This window comes from Stenella coeruleoalba, assembly GCF_951394435.1.
Source record: "Stenella coeruleoalba genome assembly, chromosome: 1".
Classification (NCBI taxonomy): Eukaryota; Metazoa; Chordata; class Mammalia; order Artiodactyla; family Delphinidae; genus Stenella; species Stenella coeruleoalba.
Genome location: NC_137169.1, coordinates 71513322 through 71527321, shown reverse-complemented (window position 1 = coordinate 71527321; position 14000 = coordinate 71513322). Strand labels below are relative to the sequence as shown.

General features: G+C 36.6%; 1 long non-coding RNA gene across 1 annotated transcript in view; it reads right to left on the bottom strand.

Moving 5' to 3' along the window:
* The window catches only part of LOC307191019, an 80938-nt gene that overhangs the window by 39964 nt on the left and 26974 nt on the right, over positions 1-14000 (bottom strand). Inside the window, exon 2 of the long non-coding RNA XR_013829577.1 lies at positions 4278-4376. This is a non-coding gene — a long non-coding RNA (uncharacterized lncRNA). The remainder of the gene's footprint in view (positions 1-4277; positions 4377-14000) is intronic.

The following is a 14000-nucleotide window of genomic DNA, read 5'->3' as shown; positions in this document are numbered from 1 at the left end:
ATTCAAATCCTAATTGTCTCTCAGGGTCCATTCTGGACAATTATTTCTCCTTACCTCTAAGTTTCAGATTTGCATATTCACTTGACTGCTATATATATATGATGTTGGCTGTCTCATGGTCATTTTAAAATCAGCATATCCTAGTCAGGATTCATAGTTATCTCTAAAACATCTCACTCCCCTCTTAGATATTAACATAAACATTTCTTCAATCTCCATGAAAAAACCTGTCTTTCTAACTCCTTCTTCTTCATCATTCACCATGTGGTTAATCACCTGATACATAGAATTTTCTCTTGATTATTTCTTGTATATATTACCCACTTTTTATTTTTATTTCACTGATCCAGTTCAGTCCTTCCTGTTTTCCTGGACTGAAGCAATAGTCTCCTAATTCACCTCCCTCCAGGCTTTTCTACTTTGTTCTGCATCTTCCCCACAACAAATAAAGTGGTAGATCTGAAATCAAGTGTGACTATCTATTCCTCTACTTCAAATGTTTCAGTGGCTCCCCATTGCCCATGCCTTCTTAGTTTGGTCTGTCAGGCTTTCTATGACCTTGTCCATAACTGCTCACTCAACTTCATAGTCCTCCCTTACTGCCATAAACATTGTATTTATTGTTATGCATTATTTTTATACAAATGGCTCGTAACACACTTCAAACTTTAAAATTTGTAATTCATCTGACTCTTTGCTTTGATTGCTCTCTCTGCTCGGTATATTCCAACTTTTCAACTTCAATATTCATTCTTCAATACTTAGCAAAGGGACATTTTCAATAAATTTCTAATCCAATCTGTAAAGATTTTTTTCTATATCAGCCTATAACAATAACTTATTGTAATTATTGTTTTGTGTCAATTTCTCCTACTAGATATAACTTACTCAAAAACAGAATTTGTATCTTCATTAACTTTGCACTCTGAACATCTAGCAAAGTACTATACACATAGAGATGACTCTACAAAGGCACCCAATTTCTGTCTTGGGCAACTGAATAGTTGATCATGCCATTCAGTGAAACAAGAAATAAAGGGAGCTACAGGCATATGAAGCTAGATCGTATATTTGAGATGCTAAGGGGCAATCACATGGAAATATCCAATAGGTAGAGGAGTATATGAGTCTGAGTCAGGCAGTTAGAAGAGATCTGGACTGTAGATAAAGGTTGAGAAGTCATAAATGGTAATAGTGCAATAAGGAAATTTGTCAATTGTTTTCTGTTTAAAATTTCATACTGAAAGCTAATTATTTAGACCTTATGTTTTAATCAGAATTGTTACTACAGAAAATCATTTTAATTAACTCAAACATTCAAGAATCTGGATGTATGCAACATCCCTTGCTCTAGATTAAGAAATGTAGTTTTGATTTCAACTAGACTGTTATGTTATTGTTTTGGAAATGAGAATTACCCACATGAAGCTATTGTATTAAATAATCATCATAACACATATAAATTGAAAGCTGAATTAAACATTACTAAGTTTTAAAAGGCATGACACTAAAGAATAAGTGATGCTTTATAGTATATGAGGTGGACAGTATGTCTGTAATTCTAATATACTTATGACTCCAAGCCCACATTAGTAGAGGCTATAACAAAATATGAATTCACTTATAAAATGCAAAGGCAGTATAAAATTGTCCAGATATGTAATGACAAGATCAAGTGCATAAACTAGATATGCTTTTCTTTTCTAGTCCCTAGAACTATGAACAGGATACTGGGAACCTATAATGAACATAAAATTCATTTATTCTTTAATACTCATCCAATGTTTATGAGTACCTACTATATGTCATCACTGTACTGTGCACTGGAAATAGAGCAGTAAAGAAAACGGCAAAAATTTCTGTCCTCGTTGAGCTGATAGTCCAGTGAGGAAGGCAAGAAATAAAATAAATAAATAAAATATAGAGGAAGCTAGATGGTGATGAGTCCTATGAAGTAAAATGAAGTAGGGAAGGGAAATATGGAATGTCAGAGAGGAAGCAATTAGTTTGAAATTGGGTGAACAGCAAGGTTACACATTTTAACAATGATCTGAAGGAAGTTCAAGAGTGAGCATTGTGAATATCTGAGGGAAGAGACTTCCAGGCAGAGGCAAAACCTATTACAAGGGTGTTCAAAGAACAGCACTTTGTGTGAGAGTAAAGAAGGCAAGGGGAGAGTAGTCAGATAGGTAACAGATGCCCTTATCATGTCAAGCCCCTAGACCTTTTTAAGGATGTTGGCTTTTATGTGTTTTTATTCTGAGTGGAAGCCATGAAAGAAGTTGAGCAGAAGGGTGTCATGACCTTATTTTTTTATATTTCTAGACCATTACTATGACTTCAGTGCAAAGAATGAAACACAAGTTCTGAAGCAGGGAGACCAGTTAGGAGACATTTGCAACAATCTAGGAAGGAGGTGATGGTGGCTCAGACTAGGGTGGTAGTAGAAGATATAGTGAGCAATGATAAGATTCAAGATATATTTTGAAGCTAAAACTATAGCACTTGCTAGTAGCTTGAATGTGAATTATAAGAAAAGTAAAGTACTGAGAATGACTATAATGTTTTTGGCAAAATCACTTGGAAAAAATAAAGTTTCTGTTAACCGACTTGGGGAATACTAAAGGAGCAGCAGTTTTGGAGTAGATAGTGGAAGAAATCAGTTCTATTTTGTGCCTATTTGAGATGCCTGTGAAACATCCCAATAGGAATGGTGGACGGACTACTAGATAAAAGAGTCTGGAGTTTACAAATGAGGACTGAGCTAGAGATACAAATATGAGAGTTATCAATATACAGATGGTGGGAGAAAAATGAAGGATATGAATTAATGATCTAGGAGAGTCAAAGTGTAAATGGACTAAGAAAATTTAGTGTGATTATCTCCAGCACAAAGGGCCCGCTTGTCTACTTGATCATAAATTTAAAGTGAGACCGACAGCAATGTCCAGGTGTAGGTACAAAATCAGCAGAGAGATCAACTTAACTATGGTTGTATTTTGCCAGCTGTGGCAGATGTTGAGATGGAATTTGCAGTGCAAAAGGTTTATTGGGAAATAATGCCTCTGAAATGAAGGGGGAGGAAGCAAGATTGGAAAGAGGAGCCTGAAGACCCTGGTACAGACTGATAAACTCCACCAGTGGAACAGAAAACCATTAAAGAAGTCCTGCACTGAATGGAAGTGGCTAGACTTTGGTACCGCTGCCTCTCTCAGACATTGGCTGGAGTCACTGGACCACTCCAAGGAGTTCACAGCAAAAACCCAAAGGTGTTAAAAGCTGATGGTTATCTGCTAATCATATTCCTCATTCTTGGACAATTTCTTTCTCAAAGGAGAATCTGAGCAACAAATCTTCCCAAGTCTCCCAGTCTCCCTTTCATAACTAAGTGAAAAAAAAATGAGGATGAATGAAAGGAGATGGTTTTATTAATTAAACATGAAATTTAAGCTGTCTAAGGAAGAAAGTGAAAACGAGATGTGTAAAGGACAGTAAAAACAGGAGAATCCATGGATATATATTCCAGCAGGACTTAAAGATTGCTGGAGTCAAGATAGGAAAAAAATTAAGCTGAAAAAATAGGAGATGGTGGTCATTTTGTGGGGTACATGAATTTGGGATTATGGAAGGTTTTGGAGTAATGAGAAGGTTTAAGATGTAACCCTGGGAGTGAGTGAGTGGCTGCGGTCAGATGGAAGACAAAATCATCAGAGGAAGAGGTTAAGGAGCTGAGAGGCTGCTGTATAGAAAGGATCACCTATAAGAACAGTAAAATTACCAAGAGTTATAATGGCATTGGATTGAGAAGTAATGAGCCAGGAGCAGACGTCTTTAAATAATCAAGGGAAGTATCGCAGGGATTGATAGGTGATTGCAGCAAGAAAGGTGGTAGTAAAAAGACAGATGACATGATATTCAAAGCTGGGAGGATTTACAAAGAAAGGTAAGAAAATGGAGTAGAAACATTAATGAGGACAGAATGGACACATACCACACAGAGATGTAAGTGGAGTGAGAAAAACACCCACTAGAGAGGGGTGCAGAAGTAGCCACGTCAAGAGCCAGGTTTCCAGTGAAGGCAAAATGGTGAGACAATTGTTCAGAGAAGATGCTGAATATATAGAGGATTTTGTGAATAATGACCCATGATTTCCAGAGGGCGCTGTGGCAGGATTTCCTGAACTGACATAGGGTGTTAGAGTGCAAGAGATGAAGGATGGCCTGGGATCTAGGGGCTTTTATGGGAGACAAACAAAAAACAGAAATAAAAAGCATACCATGTTTCAACTGGTGGGTCTCAGAGCAGGTAATGGTGGCGAAGTTGGATCAATGAAGACTTGGAGAATGGGTAGGGGTCTGGGGTCTCCTCTTAACTCCTGTTGATAAAGGCATAAAACATGAGAGTGGCACTGAAGGCCCCGATTATGTACCTAGGATTACTGTTTGATGTTCTTGATTAAAGAACCATATTAAGTGCATTTATATTTTTGTATGTATGTAAATGTATTTACACAGTAATCAATACATAATACTAATTCTGAGAGACGATAAAGCAAAAGTAAGATCATTGCTAATTCATAGCAGAGCTAGGATTTATTTTTTTTCTTTCTTTTTGCTGTACGCGGGCCTCTCACTGTTGTGGCCTCTCCCGTTGCGGAGCACAGGCTCCGGACGCGCAGGCTCAGCGGCCATGGCTCACGGGCCCAGCCGCTCCGTGGCATGTGGGATCTTCCCGGACTGGGGCACGAACCCGCGTCCCCTTCATCGGCAGGCGGACTCTCAACCACTGCGCCACCAGGGGAGCCCGAGCTAGGATTTTTTAATTAGATCTCTCTGACTTGAAACCTAGATGAAGTCCATTGTTCTACACTTAAATAACCATCTTACAGGATGCCTTCATATTGAGATAGCTTTAATAGTTCATTTCTCTGAAAGTGTTCAATTTTTGAGATAAGATATCACATATGTTCCTGATATATATATGAACACTATATATAACGTATGGTTATATATGATTATCCCTTATATAACCATTTTCAATAAATTAGTTATAATTCCCTATATTCCCCAAAATGTCTATTCCCTATGCATTTATTTTGCAGACTGAAGCCAATTTGTCAGGTTCATTGGTCATCTTAAATTTACAGATGTTGGCAGCAGATTAGATGAGATTGAATAGAGAGGTCTGAGGGCCAAAGCATTCACAGCTCAGATTTCTATCAAAAGCTGAAAAGAAATTCCACATCACAAGAACTGCAGGTCTGGAACCAATAAGCAATGGTAAAACCAAAGGCCCAGATTCCATACACGCTATGCATTTTTCATTCATATCAAATGAGGCTGTTAAAAATATATGTACTTTCTTACATTTATAAGATTGGCTAAGAGATACCATATATGTTAAATTGGTTTTATGTTTTATTAAAATTATAATAAATAATATATTTTATTAATAATATAACACTAGTTATGCAAACAGCTCCTTGTAATCATAGATATTTTTGTATATAAACAATGTGTCTATTTTTATCAAATGTATTCTATTAAGTGTATTATCCATTATTATAAGTCATATTCTATCCTCTAACACAACAAAATGACTACATTTAGTTATATTTAAAGGAAGGGATTAAACAACAAGGTCCTACTGTATAGCACAGGGAACTATATTCAGTATCCTGGGATAAACAATAATGGAAAAGAATGTATATATGTGTATAACTTAGCCACTCTGCTGTACAGCAGAAATGAACACAACACTGTAAATCAACTATACTTCAATAAAAGAGAATAAATTTTAAAATCGAAGGGATTATTATATTATCCTTTTGGAAAAAAATAAAATTATCATAATGTAGTATTAAAATAGTGAACTTTTTTTGGCTCTGCCAACAGAGGTATCCAAAAATATTTGTCAAAGCATGTTTCCTAGGCTCTCTCATCTCTATAATTGCCAATCAGTCCACTAGGCTGGTGATGAGGAGGGAATAGGGAATTTGAATCACAAAGCATATTCAGTTCCTAAAGAGAATAAATCCTTAAAGATTGATCTTTACCATATTTCATGGAGTCTACAATGCATATTTTCTGAAATCTGATGTCTTTTTAAAATCAAAGGCATCATAGATTTGATCAAATTTGTTAAATTACATTAAATGTATTTTAATCTAACTAAATGGTGGAGCAATTCATACTAGGTAAAATTCTTTCTCCATATCTTTCAGACAGATCTGCAGACTCTGACAATGGCAGAGTGAACATCAGAGAGTCCTAACATAAGAACTCTCTGAGTTGCTACCCAAATAAAAATATCCTCTATCCAAAACAGGTCCATGTGCACAGAAATGACACAAGTCAAGTCTGAATGCCAAAAAGATGAGCTACAAAGTATTTGCACATAACTAAGCCCACAGGATTCAATTATCATTAATAAAATCTTAAATAAGGCAATTCACCAATAGACCCAGTGGCGTAGACAATTTTTTTTGATTTAACTAATATTGATTAAATTCTTATTGATGTCATATTTGGTTCTGACCAATTTTATATATGTTACCTCATTTAATTATAAAAACAGCACTATAAGGTATGTATTATTACCTGTCCTATAGATGTAGTAACTGAAGCTCTGAGAGGTTAAATAACGTGTCCAAAATTCCCCATGTAGAGAGTAAGTGACTAGGTAGAATTTGAATCTAAGCTCAGTACCCCTTCCACTGCCCCAGAACTCTCTGTCATTGCCTGAAGGATGGCTTATTGCAGACTCATGAGCCAAGACAGTCTCAGAAGTCCTTACTCACCTAGTTCAGGGCATGAAAAGTTTACTGTGGAATTTGAATTAAGAATCTGCAAATAAAAAAACAAACACACACACAATGTGTCCATCTATAGTCCCTCAGAGACTTCTCATGTCCCTTTTAGTCCAATCACCTTTGTGCACATGCTATGATAAACTGTAATATCCACATTACAATTGGAAAGCAACAATATCAGAAATGAGACTAATTGTGGAATAACTTATAATAGTAATTATAAAATAATAAGTTATACTAGGAAAGTAAAATAATGTGTCCAACAAAGAAATTTCTAGTTTTGGACAAAATCTTTAGCACCCTTTTAGTTATAAACCAGTATCTTATTACTATCTTATATTTAGTGAATGCTGACTTGTGTGATATTGTTTACTTATCTCACTTAAATCTCATGGCAATGGAATTGATATTATCATTATCTTCCTTTCTTACAGATGACAAAGTGAAGAAAGAGAGACATTAAATCATTTACCTAAGATGAACTGTCCAACATTTCTAAATTGGCCTTTCAAAACTCAAGATCCATTTTCTTAACCATTACACTGCACTCCCTCCTGGCTCTCCTGAATTGCCATAATGTAATTTGAAGATGGACATTGTGAAGCCATAAATTGAGGATGAAGGAGGTAGGAATCCCTATAAATAGCCATTTCTGATTGCTCAAAAATTTTTAAATGGCATGTTATATACACTGAAGGCAAATTGTGTGTTGGCAGAAATTAGTCCATAAAAAGCAAGAGTATTATGGAAAAGAAAGGTATTCATATGGGGAAATGAGTTTTAAAAAATAGCTTAGGCAACTTAATTTTTCAATTCCTTGAGTTTTACAGTGAAGATTTAAGTAAGAGTTATAACATTCAATGTTCTGAAGTTTTGAAGAACAGAATTACTTTTTAAATTCCTTTGGAAGACATGAAAGATCATGGTGGATTAATATTTTTATTGATACTGAACAGATCTCACTAAGAAATTTAAAGACTCTGTCTAAGAAACTTCTTAATATCAAACACTTGGGAAAATCTCAAACTCTCCTTTCTTCAATGTAAATGATGAGCTTTATCATCAACACATTTTGCATCTAAGTGGACAAGAAAAAAACATTTTCAAATCGTAGACCTAAATTAGCAAAATATTACAATCACTTGTAGGTAATATGGTTTTGGATGTGGGTGTGGGGGGAGATGACAGAGAAGGAGGAAAAAGAAAGATGCGTGAGAAGAATGGTATCATATCTCGATGCAAAGATCCCTTGAAGACACGCAATGATTGCTAAGATATCTGTGAATCTCCAAAATTTACACATAAACTCCAATATAAAAGAACATCTTCAAAATTAATGAACCTGTAACTGTTTAAGTGTAGTTTTGATAGATAATTCAAAATAGCCTGAAATGTTAAAGATCAAATGTTGGTGATAGAACAATCTTATAACTAGATTAACAATATAGGCCAGTAATTTTGAAAACCAAAGGAAAAAAATACTGTTAGTGGGAAATCAGATAACACTAACCAAAATCAAGTCCTCATCAAGAACTAGTCATGACAAATTGAGAGAGCAGAATTGACGTATATACACTACCATGTGTAAAATAGATAGTTAGTGGGAACCTGCTGTGCAGCACAGGGAGCTCAGCTCAGTGCTCTGTGGTGACCTAGAGGGGTGAGATGGTGGGGTGGGAGGGAGGCTCAAGAAGGAGGGGATATATGTATAAATATAGCTGATTCACTTTGTTCTACAGCAGAAAATAACACAACATTGTAAAGCAATTATACTCCAATTAGAAGAAAAACTAGTCATGAGTCATACGTTACTGCTTTTGTTTTTTTGCCTCCTGTCTCCTTTCATACAATAAAAAGGAACACTTATCTCCAAATCTATTTATCTGAGTGTTCAATAATTGAAAATTTTCAGGAGCAACCGCAGGTAATGACATAAATGTGGTTCCTGAAAAATCCACATCCTCCTAAATAGAAAAGATCTGCTAAAGAAAAGTTACAGACTTTTCCCATCACTCTGCTCCCCATTCTTTGCTCCAGGGATCACTCCCCCTAACAGCTCTTCTCTATTTTTTATTCCATCTTGCTGCAATCATTTCAAATAATTCTGGGATATGTTTATAGCAGCACCCATGTCATGCTTCTGCTGCAGGTTTGAAGGAATTGTTCTGACTCCCATTTATGCCAAATAGACTGACCTATGCAGAGAATGTGAGAGAGTTTATTATATATAATTCCAGGTACTATCTCACATTACTGGGAAAAAAATGAAGTTGAAAATAATCACATTTTATTCTGAACATGTTTTCCCAATTTCAATTAAAAACAACATACATAAAAAGGCCTTTTCCAACTCATGGGGAATCTACGATTTTCTTGTAACAACCCACTACCTGCTTCTACAAAATTGCGGCTTGTGAGGAGATGGCAAAAAGGAGGGGCAGCCTCTGAACTGCCTTAATTTATCTCAACTTGTTTTATACTGACATGCAGAATGGGAGGTGGGCAGAAGACTGAGAAGGAGGCAGCTGAACCCCTCAGAAGAGCTGAAGGGGGAATCCAGCTGAAGAGTGGAACCCATATTAGTCCTCCCAGGCAAGTCCACTGGGCTTGTTAACCATAGTATATTCTTAATTTTTCTTTTCCCAGAGCAGAACTGAAAGTGGGGAGGGGAAAAGAGAGAAGAAAGTCAGACACTTCATCTCCAGCCACTTTTCTGTCCAGGAATTTAGGAACGGTTCTAAAAGGAAATCCAATCTGAGCATCTTTAGCTGCTACAAAAAAGTCTCATCTCCACAGCCTCCTGCCCTCCAAACATCAGTGTCATTATTTTATGAAGACATCGCTCCAGAAGCCATAAGACTGCTGGAGGTGACTGATAATAATTAATATATCTCTCAATTACAGCCTCTGACAATATTACTGATAGGAATGTCATGGGTAACGTTACATGACAAAAGATCTGTTGAAAGTATTTTGTTATATGACTATTCCATCACATATTTCTTGTATCAGCTACTCTCATTTCTTCTACCAGGATTGATATAACTGCTTCCAGTGTCATTTGCAAAGGACTAATTGTACCTTTAGGACCAAATTTTCATAGACCAGTGCTAGATCACCTGCAGAAATCCATATTCAGATTTTCAAGAGAAGACGGATTTGACTCAAGCAAAAATATCACCCAACATGGCATGTAGATATTACACTTGCTTTAGTGATTTCTGGGATTAAGGAAGTGTGAATTATAAACCCATATTTTTTCATGAGAGAAAGTCAACTCTGTACTTTTTGGAAATTTAGCTCCTAAAATATATTTGGTTCTCAAGGGGAAACTCAGGCATCATTGTATATTTCCTACATTAATCCAATTATAATGATTTCTATATTTAACGATGAGCCACAAATGTTTTTAATCATCCCTTGTTCCCTATGGTACAGCTCACACGATACCACTGCCTACATGCTAAGGAATAGTGCAAAAATATCCTTGTACACTAACGGAATACTTGACAATGCAAGGAATTCATCATCAAAGCTCAAATCACTCTCTGAGAGGGCAGAAGCCACAGATCTGGAACTAAATTAAAGTCTGTTGCATTCCTTTTTTTTTTTTAATTTTTACTTTATATTGGAGTATAGTTGATTAATAATGTAATGTTAGCTTCAGGTGTATAGAGTCACATTCCTATTTTCTTTAGTTTTCTCTACCCAGCCAAACTGGATAATTACAGTAAAAAGTATTCACCTTAGGGCCTAAAATTATACCCTTAAAATTAACAGGATAATTATCCACTTTGTATTTCTCTTTTACTCCAAAGACACAACCTTTGCCTTCTGACTTCCACAAAGAAATGCTAAGAATTTGATGGAGAAAAAATTTATCAGGGTTGGAATCTCCCTGCATTACCTTGGGTCCCAGAATCTAAAAGCCAGATTGAGACCCAGGGGTCTAGTCCTGCAAAAGGCATTTAATGACTCTTTTCATTTTTGATTTATATACACTTACATAAGAGTGCTATTAGACATGAATTTTTATGCAGAGATTGATGAAAATCTGTAGAATTAGTTTAGTGTGTTCAATTAAATATTTGGGAAGGGCTGGCCAGGGATTATAGGGCGAATTAGGGTGAAATTTTTTTGTAGATGCCCATTTGGAAAATTGATTTCTTAAATTTTGAATATTGTTCAAAGAGAAACATGGAAGAAGATTGTATTAGTTTCTTGGGGCTGCCCTAACAAAGTACCACAAATTGGGTGGCTTACAAAGCAGAAATGTACTGTCTCACATTTGTGGAGTCTGCAAGTCCAAAACCAAGTTATCAGCAAGGCTGGTTCCTTCTGAGCGCTGCAAGGGAGAATCCGTTCCATGCCTCTCTCCTAGCTTCTGATGGTCTCAGACATCCCTTGGCTTGTAGATGATGTATGCTCTATATCTTCACACTGTATTCCTTCTATATCTATCTGTCTTGGTGTCAAAATTTCAACTTTTGGAATAAATACCAGTCATATTGGATTAGGACCCGCGCTAATTATCTCATTTTAACTTGATTATCTGCAAAGACCCTATTTCCAAATGAGGTCACATTTAGAGGTACCAGGGCTTAGGATTTCAACATCTTTTGGGGAGGCATAATTCAACCCACAACAGGGATTAAACTATTTCCAAAAATATTAATACCCTATTCAATATAGAATCAGTTTTCCTAAAAAATTATTTTTTCCACTGTGCAACATTACCCACCCTTGACAGAGCAGTGTAGGGATCGATCAGTGATTCTCAACTGGTTGAGGCTTGGGGAGAGTGGGTGAGCAGATCAGGGAAAAATTGGTCAAGGAGAAAATCATGGAGGGATGACTGACATCTAGAGGTAAGTATCAGAATCAAAGTCAAGTGTGTTTTTAAAAATTGTGTTCCACATTAGAATTTTATATTTGAAATATGAAAAAATAACTATTTCCAATATTAAAGATAGAAATTAAAGCTCATCAAAGTACTGTTGGCTGGTGGGAATAAGTGAAAGATATATCTAGTCCTCATCGCTTGTCCGTGCCCTTGCTCCAGAGATATCAAAGTATGGTCTGGGAATGGAAGTAGGGTAAGAATCAGCATGACCATGTCTATCAAAGGGAGTAGGGCTTTTCAACACTAAAACACTATTAGTAAGTTGACAACACACTACTACTATATTCAGGTGGGCAAAGAGAATAGATTCTTTGGCTCTCTATAACTTATATTGACTTTCTCAAAAATAACTAAATCTTCATCATTACCTGCTCCCTGCTGGGCAGCAAAGAGTGCAGAACTAAATATAAGGCAATCCAGTAAATTCAATCTGATCCCATTTAAATCAATTCATCTGTTCAGGAACTGCTCAGTTTTTCAGGTGGCTTCTTTCCTCACCCCCTGCTGTTCACTCTGATAATGTCTGGATGTATTTGTTGGTCAAGGAGTGGACCAAGTTTACATGATCTCAAGGTCCTATAGATGAAGGAGACCTCAGATTCCCTAGTGTCCCCTGGACCCTTATGCTATGACTAGCTGCCTACTCTGGTCCTTTGACTGCTGATGACTGAGACACACTCTGGCACTTTAGAGAGTTATGTGCTGGTCCCAGACATTAATTTCCAGTCACCATTCCCTAAAATCAGTAGCTTCTCTGTCTCAATCTCAGTTCCCTAGTGGCCCACCAGTTCAGGCAGCACCCCTACACACCACCACAGAAGCCTTAACACATGTTGGGAATATCCACACCTGAAGTGTCTCCTGGAGTGGGAGTTGGTGACCTCTGGTCTGAAAGCCAGCTTTAGCCTACTATTTGGTTTTATTGATAAAACACAGCCACACCCATCCATTTATGTATTGTCTACAACTGCTTTTGTGGTACAGAGTTGAATAATTGTAACAGAAACCACATAGCTCCCAAAACATAAAATATTTACTCTCTGAGTTTTAAGAAGAAAAGTTTGCCAGTCCTTGGCCTTAAGGTTTGCAATCTTTACTTGTATGCCCAAGGAAGTTATGCTAGTACACACACACACACACACACACACACACACACACACACACACACACATCTACACAGCCACACACTCAAAGCCTTGTTCATGGCCTCCTTAATAATACGTAGATATTTCTTTGACACACTTTCCTTGAATTTCCACTCCAAGAAAAGGACAAAAAACACAAAGTACAATTCTTTGCTTTACCTTAGTCTCACTTTTCCATAATTCACAAGCACGGGAACGGGCAGACCTTCTACTTCTTTAATATATCTTATTCTTTTATCTACTCCAGACACATTTGAAAAAAACAAAAAAACCTCTACTCTCTAGTAATCCATGTCTGTACCTTGTAAATAAGGACCAGAAGAATTTGGAAAATGCTTTTCTCTTTTGAGAGTGTCTGGAGATCACCTTGTATTCAAAACAGCCAGCTTTGAGATTCAAAGCACATCAATAACCTATGGGTTCCAGGAAGAAACCATTCTCTCTCATTTCCTAAGGCAATAAGCTTTACCTCTCAGCCCTGGAAATGGAATACTAAAAGGAAACATGATTTGAGGCTGACAAATACATTAGTTTAATATCACAAAAGTATTATCACTATTATACTGGTGTGCATGACGATGCTTCACTGATCCATTGATCCTTTAAGAGTGATTTCAGATTGACAGTGTGCACGCCACTCTTAAATTCTGGCATCAGAGTATAAGCATGTACATAAATCTGACTACATCAGAAAACAGAAACTACAGAACCTTCCTACGTCAGGACAGCCTTCACTCTAGGTATTATCTCACTTTGGCCCAACTCCAAACCCAAACTGGAAAAACTATCTCAAAAATTGTCTTGTAAACTCCTTTACATTTTTTGTTAGGCAATTGTAGCCAGCCTTCTCCTCTGCATATATCTCAGCAATAATGGGAATGGTGCTGCTGCCCTAAACCTCTGTGGAGGTACATAGAGCATTGTCTCATCCCTACAACATAAAATAAATTTTAAGCTAGATAAAAAAAGTAGCATAAACCTTTCCTTAAAACTTGGGGAGCCAGCCAACCTACCAAATGGGATAAAATATTTGCAAATCATGTATCTGATAAGGGGTTACTATCCAAAATATGTAAAGAACTCATACAACTCAATAGCAAAAAAAAAAAAAAAAAAAATCCAATTAAAAAATGGGCAGAG